The sequence below is a fragment of the Aulonocara sp. 'chitande type north' Nkhata Bay genome, linkage group LG16 (genome assembly GCF_057382095.1).
Source record: "Aulonocara sp. 'chitande type north' Nkhata Bay isolate Kocher_YH1m ecotype deep benthic linkage group LG16, A_spYH_male_GT1.1, whole genome shotgun sequence".
NCBI classification, from domain to species: Eukaryota; Metazoa; Chordata; class Actinopteri; order Cichliformes; family Cichlidae; genus Aulonocara; species Aulonocara sp. 'chitande type north' Nkhata Bay.
Window position 1 is genome coordinate 16,083,617 of NC_141359.1, and position 8,835 is coordinate 16,092,451.

Sequence of the window (8,835 nt, forward strand, 5' to 3'; positions counted from 1 at the left end):
TGTCCTGGTGGTCAATGGAGAGTTCCTCGGGGACAATGGCCACGTCAGGGATGGAAGGGTCCAGCCATGTCTCTGTGAAAACAAAGACTTTGTAGTTCTTAATGTCCCTTTGGAAAGTCAAAGGAGATTGCAAAGAAAAGCGTCTGGACTTCTTTAAGTTGCTTGAAGACGTTTCGCCTCTCATCCGAGAGGCTTCTTCAGTTCAGAACTGGAAGACACAGCTTATCTCACAGGAGTAACATAATTTTACTCACCCTTCCATTCACTACAATCGTCCTCTCGTCCCTCAGCGCATCAGATGACTACTCAAGCTCTGGGTTCATTGCTTTTCCTCCAGCAATCAAAGAAACACACTGAAAGTCACGCCGGCGCTTCAGAGAGGCCGAATGCTGACAACCTTCTAGCAGTTTTCTCACCATCCGACATGCAGCCCGCTACGTTGATCCATCCAGTCAGCTCATCTCTGATAAATCCAGTTATGAAGTGATTTCGGAGGCCCGCCACTTCAGCAAAAACCAGTGGGGTCGCCAACCAGCGGGGTCGCCAACCAGCGGGGTCGCCCACCAGCGAATGAGCAGCTCCTCTCATGTCACTCTGAGACGGACCCACACGCTGAGCAAGTTAGCCGAAAAGCCGACAGACATCAGCACCGAACCCAGAAGCCACACCGTACCCATGCTCCCCAAGCAAATCGCAGCTCCAACAGCAAAAGCTACAGCATACTTCATAGCTCCACCCATCTGGCAGCGCCAGTTAGCAGGGACAAGCTCAGCTTTGTGCTCCTTCCTCCTAACACCATTTACTGTAAGCTGGAAATCTGTTGCTCTACTGTTTCTCCATTGCCGTGGTGTTTTCTATCCCTCATTTTGCTAAAGGGTTAACTGATGGCACGACCATAGCTAGACTGGCCATCAGGCATTTGCCCGGTGGGCCGATGGTGATTTTTTGTTTTTATGGGCCGATGACTTCATTTTATGTATTTATTTATTTTTGTAACCGTATAAACAATGAAAGGTGGTGAATTGGCCAGATGCTGGCTGATGTGTCAAAATAAGTCAGTTGTTTAGTGGTGGCTATAGCAGAGCTTCTACAGAGGCCAGCAGGTGGATGAGGGAAAGGGGAAGCAGGAGGAGGAGAGACCCGAGGCGGCCGCTGGTCCGAGCTGAATTTCAGGTAAGAAGTTATGACCTGCAGTCTAGCTGGGTCAGATATAAACCAAGTTTAGGTGTAGTTCATTTTCATTTTTACAGTCAATAACTTGTACTGCGTACTAGCTAGCATGACAGAGTTTCTATACAGCTGGGTGGGTGCTATGATGTTACTGATAGTGAACTTTATTTTATTCATAAGGTTAGTTAGTAGAGTTGCCAACCGTTCGGTAAAAAGTGGAATCGTCTCGTATTCAGAGAAAATATTACACGTTTCGTATTGAGGTGAAAAGGAACAGTTTGTACCGTACTTCAGCTAGAATGGAAAAAGACACAAAGCTGGAGTTATTCTGTCTTTACGCTGTCAGCTGCTTCTTCTTCGCTCATTCTCTCCCCCTCCCTCTCCCGTTTCTACTTCAATCATGAAACTGATCAATGATCAGCTGATCAGCTTTTCTCTCTTGTTTGTTTATCGCCCACTTTGCGCCAGAAAGAGGAAACCAGCGGATGTCGCGCTAAACAACAGCAGCACGTTTAAGCTTGATCAGCTGTTGTTAGAATTTATTTAATATTACTTTCTAGTATCAGCTGATGTTTGCTGGAGCCACAGCTGTAAAAGCTGCTGGTCATGATATGGTTTGGTTATCTGGTGAGAGGGAAACATGAAGATGAAACCAGGAGATGTCCTTACTGGATCATCAGAGCTGAACAGGTGATGGAGAAACAGGTTTACCTTTTAGGTGACATGAATGAGTTGAAGGGAAGTTATGAACTGTTTCTGAGAGACAAATAACACCAGGATCCTTTTTTAGGTAGCTGACAGCTGGTAACTGTGCAGGGGCGGGTCTAGCAAAGTTTTGCCAGGGGGGCAGGTAGGGCATTAACAGGGAAAGGGGGGCATAAAGAAATACTTTTCTTTCTTATTCTCATTTAAAATGTCTAGCTTTTAATAAATAATTATCTGAATCTTACAACTAACATTTTAATTTGATGTAAAATGTATAGAAAATCATACATATACCAACAAGACAGTGTATATCATTGTCACAACAGCGTTCGTTTTCATTCCAAGGCTTTATGGCTTTAATACCTGGTGGGCCGGTCTCTAGTCAAAATGCCTGGGCCGATTTTTGGTCCCAGTCCAGCCCTGGGCACAACACGCAGTGAATTAATCTGAGAAGGTGCATTAAAAAATAAATGGCCGGGCCAGCGGTGCAGGGCTCACAATAACATTATCAGCTGATGCATTCAACAGAGATCTATTAAAGTTTGTTTGCTGCTTGTGTGATTACAGATGCAGGGAGAGTTATGCTTCCCAGGTTTCCACTGATGACTGAGCCTTCAACCTGCAGCAGATAGAGGACGTTCAAGAAGCTGCTGCTGTCCCCGTCCAAGAAGATGCCACGTTCTGCACCCCGCACTTTCTGGGCCACCAGCTGGACGTCATCGCCGTCGTCGTCGGCCCCCACAACTGTTTCCCCGTCGCCGCCCGCACGGTCGGCCCCCAGAACTGTTTCCACGTTGCTGCTGTTGCCGTCCGCACGGTCGGCCCCCTGAAATGCTTTCCCCTTGGCTCCTGTACTGTCGGGACCGGGGTCGGCCCCCTGAACTATGTTTCTGGACTCTATTCCCTGCAGCCCATGGTTGTTATTGGCCCACCTGTTTTGTGCTTTTCATGGACATTTTGTGTTGGACTATTTTCTGAGTTCCTGTGATGGACATTTTGGTTTTGTTCCTTATATAAAAGAAGAACTTTTCCCCTCGGTTCCTCCTCCATCAAATCTCTTTCAAGTACAGGGCAATTCAAAATCGATTTAGGCTACGTCCACACGTACACGGGTATTTTTGAAAACGGAGATTTTCCGTTTTCGTTTTAAAAAATAATCCCGTCCACACGTAAACGCAGAAATGAAGGAAAACGCTGCTAGGAACATGCCAAAGCAACAGGTGGCGATATATTCCCAACCGTGCAGAAATGTTGGCCAATCAGAAGTCTAGAAGCCTCGGACAGTAACTGTGTGTGTATATGTAAGCATTTAAACACTGCAGAGAGTACAATTAACAGTAACAGTATTGTAGAAATTCATTTCACCGAAACAATAACGTGGCGCACAGTGCGACGTCAAAAAAGGCGCACACCTTTGACACTGCGTTTTCTCTGTTTTCTCCATTTTTCTCGTCCACACCTAAATGCAAAAACGAAAGGTGCAAATGCATAGAAAAATCTGCGTTTTCAAAAATACCCGGGTACGTGTGGACGTAGCCTTAGTCTGTGTGTGGATGGATTTATGTGGATGGACTAAAGAATTTTAAATGAAACATGAAAGCACATAGTGCTCAAAACTTTAGCTGTCTGTGACAATGAACTAAAATAATAATATTTGTCAGGTTACATGGTTGAAAGTTATCACTTCATAAGATCACTCAGCAGTAACATGATTGTAAGTACAAGCTCCTGTTTGACTCTCTAAAAAAACCTTTCATATTTGAATGTCCTGAAGTGCACAGTGTGATGTAAAAAAGTAGAAGCTAAAAGTACAAAGAGTATATTATATTCTGGATCTAACAGAGATCCAGTGGAGAGAAGCCCAACAACTACTCTTTCAAGAATTTTTAGATGAAAGGAAAGTTGGAGACTGGCCTATAATTAGCTAAGGCAGCACGCTCAAGAGATGGCTTTTTAAGTAAGGGTTTAACTACTACCAGTTTGAAGGCTTGTGGTACATCATTCATATGATTGAGCCATATGATTATTACTCCATTATAAAATATTATATTTTTACCATATGTCATAAATATTATGACTGTCATAACTTTTTATTACTTCCTATATTGTGTCCTGTGTCATAAATCATTTGCTTCACAGAAAGTGTGTGAGTGTGTGTGTGTGTGTGTGGGGGGGGGGGTTCTCTCTAGCCTGGCTACAGTCATGAAGAGAAACCTAGGGTTTTCTTCAAACAGTGATGAATACTGAGATGTTCTTGCTTTTCAGAGGGCTTTTTCATAAAGCAGCAAACCATTTTTTTCAGGCCAAATGATGATCTTCTAAATTTGGGATACATCATTTCCTCTCCAGCTTAAAAGTTATCTGCTGTAAGTTGTGCATTTGAGGGTTATACCAGGGAGTCAAGTACCTCTGACTTGAGGCTCTCTTGTTTTACAGGAGCTACAGTATCCAGAGTCATACATATAGTGATGGGGTAAAATTATTAACAAGATAATAATCTGGTTCTTTTCCATTTTGAGAGAAGATAGTTGAGTCTAATAACAGATTAAATGCCGTGCTGATGGGGTTATTTTTAGCAACTACATGGATGTTAAAATCTGCAACATCATAAAATTCTACTGGAAAAACAGAAAAGCTAAAAGGTATCTCAACTCTCCAGAAAAACAAATGTAACAGGGCTCTGGTGGGGCATCATTGTTTTTTTTACATTACTATTTAGCTAACCAGATACCATATAATATGAAACTGATTAACTCAAATCCAGTCCACAACTCCTGGATAGAATTAGAACAAATAGATTGTAACAACCTCAAATTTCCTCTCTTACTCTTTTAAATGCAATAACAGTTTCAAAAAACAGTTGATCTCCACCTCAACAGCTTGATGGAAAACCCTTGGGATTGCAATTCTTTGGCATAATCTCCAATTTGGCACAATCCAGATTTTCAGATTAACAGAGCAACTCTTCACTTTAGAACATGGGAGAAGAAAAGAATCTCACATTTTCATCACACCTTTATAGATACTAGGCTCATGTCAGTCTCTAAGCTGTTTCAAATATTAGACAAAAGAAATATTCTCTACTACCTACAACTTAAAAATGCAATTAAGAAAAGATTTCCTATGCTTCACATAACTGTACAAACACCTACATTTGCAAAGGACATCTCACCTCTTTTCCCAAAAAACAAAAAAACTCTCTTTCAACTACATAAATAAATTTTTGTCACAAAATCAATATACATACCCATCTCCATGCTTGACTTTGTATTCAATGTATTCAAAACACTGCAGGCACATATTTTCATGCGCTACGGCTGTGTTCACCTGTTCAGCACTCAAAATCTTTCCTCTGTCTTGGGCTGCAGAATCCCATTGTCTCCTCATTTGTGCTTACTCATTCACATAACTTCAATTAGTCTTCCAACCAAACAAGGTAAACCCACACTCAAAGCCAATAATACTTATCAACTGGAAAAAGAAACAATCACTGAGCATTAATCATTGGTTGAATATCCTAATTGAGCACATATCAATGGAAAGAGTATCTGCCTCTTTAAAGAAAAGTATGACACAGTTTATTGAAACATGGTCTCCATTCATTAACTTATTAGATATGACTCTAGAAAGCTGATTTTGCCTGTGATCGAATTCCACAATGGATATTCTTAATTGTCCTTTCTAAGCATATCATTAATTCTAATTGGGTCTCTATATTGCTCTATCGTTAACTCTTCAATTCTGTTTTGCAGTTTCAAGATCTCAGTCAGGATTGGTGGCTCTGACTCCACTTCCGTGTCTGACGTGGGGTTGGTTTTGGACATCACCTGTCTTGATTCTTTTAATGCACAGTACTAGTTTAGCACACATTGACACATTTAACTCATAACTATATCTATGTAATGCACAGTAGGACTCTCTGTAGGTGTTAAGGGCAGGTTGGGATGCTGTTGGTGAGTCACGTTGCTGGATCAACTGGGAGAATAGGGGTTACGAGACTTGTGGGTTGGTCATATGGAGGTTTATTTTATTTTCCTGTATTGCCTCTTGTCACCAGGTGGGTCGAGAGTGGCACTGAATACGTGGGGCAGTGGGGCCGGAGGCTGCCTGATTCTTTCCGACTTGGCTCTCCCTCCCCTTTTCTTTCCATTGATCTGCCTCACATGTGTTGCCTGTGTGTTCCAGCCCCAGGGTCCTCCCTGCGCGCCTGCTCCCTTGTCCCTTTTTTCCGTCTCTCTGTGTTGGCGCTGGTTGGTAATTCTTACCCCGACCAATCTGTTCCCAGAATTAAGGGATGCATCAGGTGGGATTCTGACCATGGCCTAAATTCTTTGTGTTTTGCCCTTGTAGTTCATTTCTGGCAGTACTATGAGATATTTATGAATGTCCCCATGCACACACCTAACCTCCACCCACTCTGCCTCTTTGATGGGTTTGATGGACCAGAAATGAATGCAGTCCCTCCACGAATTGCTCCATCACCACGAGCTTAGCCAGCTCAGCCTCCCTTTACCTGGGACCAGGTTGTAGCCATCGAGTCACCACATCATAAAGATCCCTGATGTGTGGAAAGGGCCAGGCCCATCCAGTTGTCCTGGAAGTGGCGATGGTGGTTCTCTGGGTGAGGCCTAGGCGATTCACAAATAACCAGCAGCCATCTGCAAAACAGGCAATTTTTGTGCTTTTTATCAAAGTTTAATTTACCCATTACCCCCAAAGAATATTCAGTGGTGTTTGACACAATAATAAGAGGTGTGCTGCAAAGCCCAGGAAAGACGGAATTAAACTGAACTAAATTTGGCTACATATAGGAAAATTTTGCTTAAGCAATAAAGTTAAGAAAGTTTATTTTAAAATCCTAGATAATATATACCCAGTTAAAGACATTGCAGAAGTTTAGGCCCTGCATTAGCATTTCAGTTTCAGAGTCTTAGGTGACAATGTATGCTAGGTGATCGCCTCACATAGTCTCTCTCAGTTATAATATGTTCTTAATATGAGTTATACACTAAAAAAATCATCTGTAAAATATATCATTTGTTTTATTAGTGTATATATGTGTTATAATGATTTACAACCAGTGTTAGGCAAGTTACTTTGAAAAGGTAATTAGTTACAGTTACTAGTCACTTCTTCAAAAAAGTAACTGAATTAGTAACTGAGTTACAATATCATAAAAGTAATTAATTACTAAGAAAAGTAAATATTGTGTTTCTTTAAAAAATGTTTAAATATGTAAAACAACTTGAATCCAGCCTTAATCAAAGTTACTAAAACAATAAAAAATAAATTACTAAACATACTTGAACATACTAAAACATATATGCAACTCTCTGTTATAAAACTAAATATATAATTGAAGTAAATAAGCACCTAACAGAAATAACTAACAGTAAACATTAATATATATGTATACAAACTATTCAAATGTTACTGTGATAATATAACAAAACAGCAATCAGATAATATTTTATAGTTGTAGAGAGAATTATTTTTAAAAAATTTGTAATAAATAATACAATAAAACAAACAGGCTGCAGCTGACTATCAAATAAGTATTAAATTAAATTATGCTTTTAGCAATGTAGTGCAAATTAAATGAGCCAAACTGTAACAACTTTAGAGAACTCTGGCTAAACAAGTATTTTCTTCAACGCAAAAGTAAATAGTTGAGGTGATTTCAATTTAATACTGAAAAAGTACACTGTATAATAAAACTAAAACGTTTTTATAAGGTATAAAAATGTAATCAGGTAATACAAAGTGTCAACTCCATGGCCATTTACAATCTATTTGAAGTTCTTGCAGTAGATGTATATGTATGTCCTCTGCTTTTTTAAAACATGAAGAATTCTTATTTGTCACATCCACAAACCCCTCACATCCATTCATCCTAGCCGTTAAAAAACCAGTGGTAGTATCTCAAAACAAGGAGCTTCTCATATTTCTCATCAGAGAGTCTGTTCCTCTTTGGAGAGAAGACGAGCTAAACAGTCCAAGGCTAAAGAGTGTGTCTACTGGGGCACTGGATGGCGTGGCTGCATTGTATCTGAGTGAAATATTCCTTATCAGTACATATCTATTCAGAGAGTCCATTCCATGTGATCCTGATTTGAAATAATCTATGACTTGACTTTCTGCAGTAGTAGAGGTGTCGTCCTCATCTTCAAAGGAAAAAAAGTCATCCTCTGTGGTTGAGTCTGTGCTAAGTTGGCATGTTGGTGTGCTGGTACCTGCTCGCTGGTCTTTGTCAAGGACAATTTTCCGGCACCCTGCCAGCAGACTTGCCTTGGCCTTGTCTTTCCTTTCCTGTGTCCGCAGGCAATGTAGTTTGAACTTGGGCAGAGTCACAGCAGCCAAGAGAGCATCTTCACTTTCCAGTACCTCTGAAAATCTTGTTTTCTGAAAGTAAAGTATGTAAAGCATATATTATACAACCTATCTATACACATAAACACACACACCACATTATATATCATGTGCATCTTTAAAAATATATTGCATTTGACATTAAATTTTTCATAATTGTTCTTTTTAAAGTTCTTACTGTGACGACTGCCTCTGGAAGATTTTCAAGAATTTGCAGGTCACTGCTCAACTCCAGGGTCATAAACATCAATGTCTCCAGTGTGGGTAGCAGTATCCCATAAAAAGTGTTGTCTTCTCCCTGAAGAATGTCCAGGTCCACTGTAAGTGGCCTCATGGCAGTGCAGTACTCCCTGATGAACTGATGTTCCCGCTCTGTCATGGCGGTCAACCCAAACTTGGAGAAGATGGTGTTCAGCTCAACCAGAGAAATCTCACAGATTTGAGGCAAGGAATCATAAAACAAATTCCATCTTGTAGTGCAAGGAACTAGCAGTTTCTTTCCAATAATGCCATCCACTGTCTCTGCAGCCACTGTTGAACGACTGGCCTTGTTCCATAACCCTGTTCACTTTGTGGTAGCACTTCTATATA

General features: G+C 40.7%; 1 pseudogene across 1 annotated transcript; it reads right to left on the minus strand.

Moving 5' to 3' along the window:
• Nucleotides 1-7,768: 7,768 nt before the first annotated feature.
• LOC147311210 (uncharacterized) lies at nt 7,769-8,620 on the minus strand (annotated as a pseudogene). The gene is made up of 2 exons (XR_015125453.1): nt 8,423-8,620; nt 7,769-8,277 (listed from the first exon to the last, which is right to left on the minus strand). The product of XR_015125453.1 is annotated as an uncharacterized LOC147311210 (transcript).
• Nucleotides 8,621-8,835: the final 215 nt, after the last annotated feature.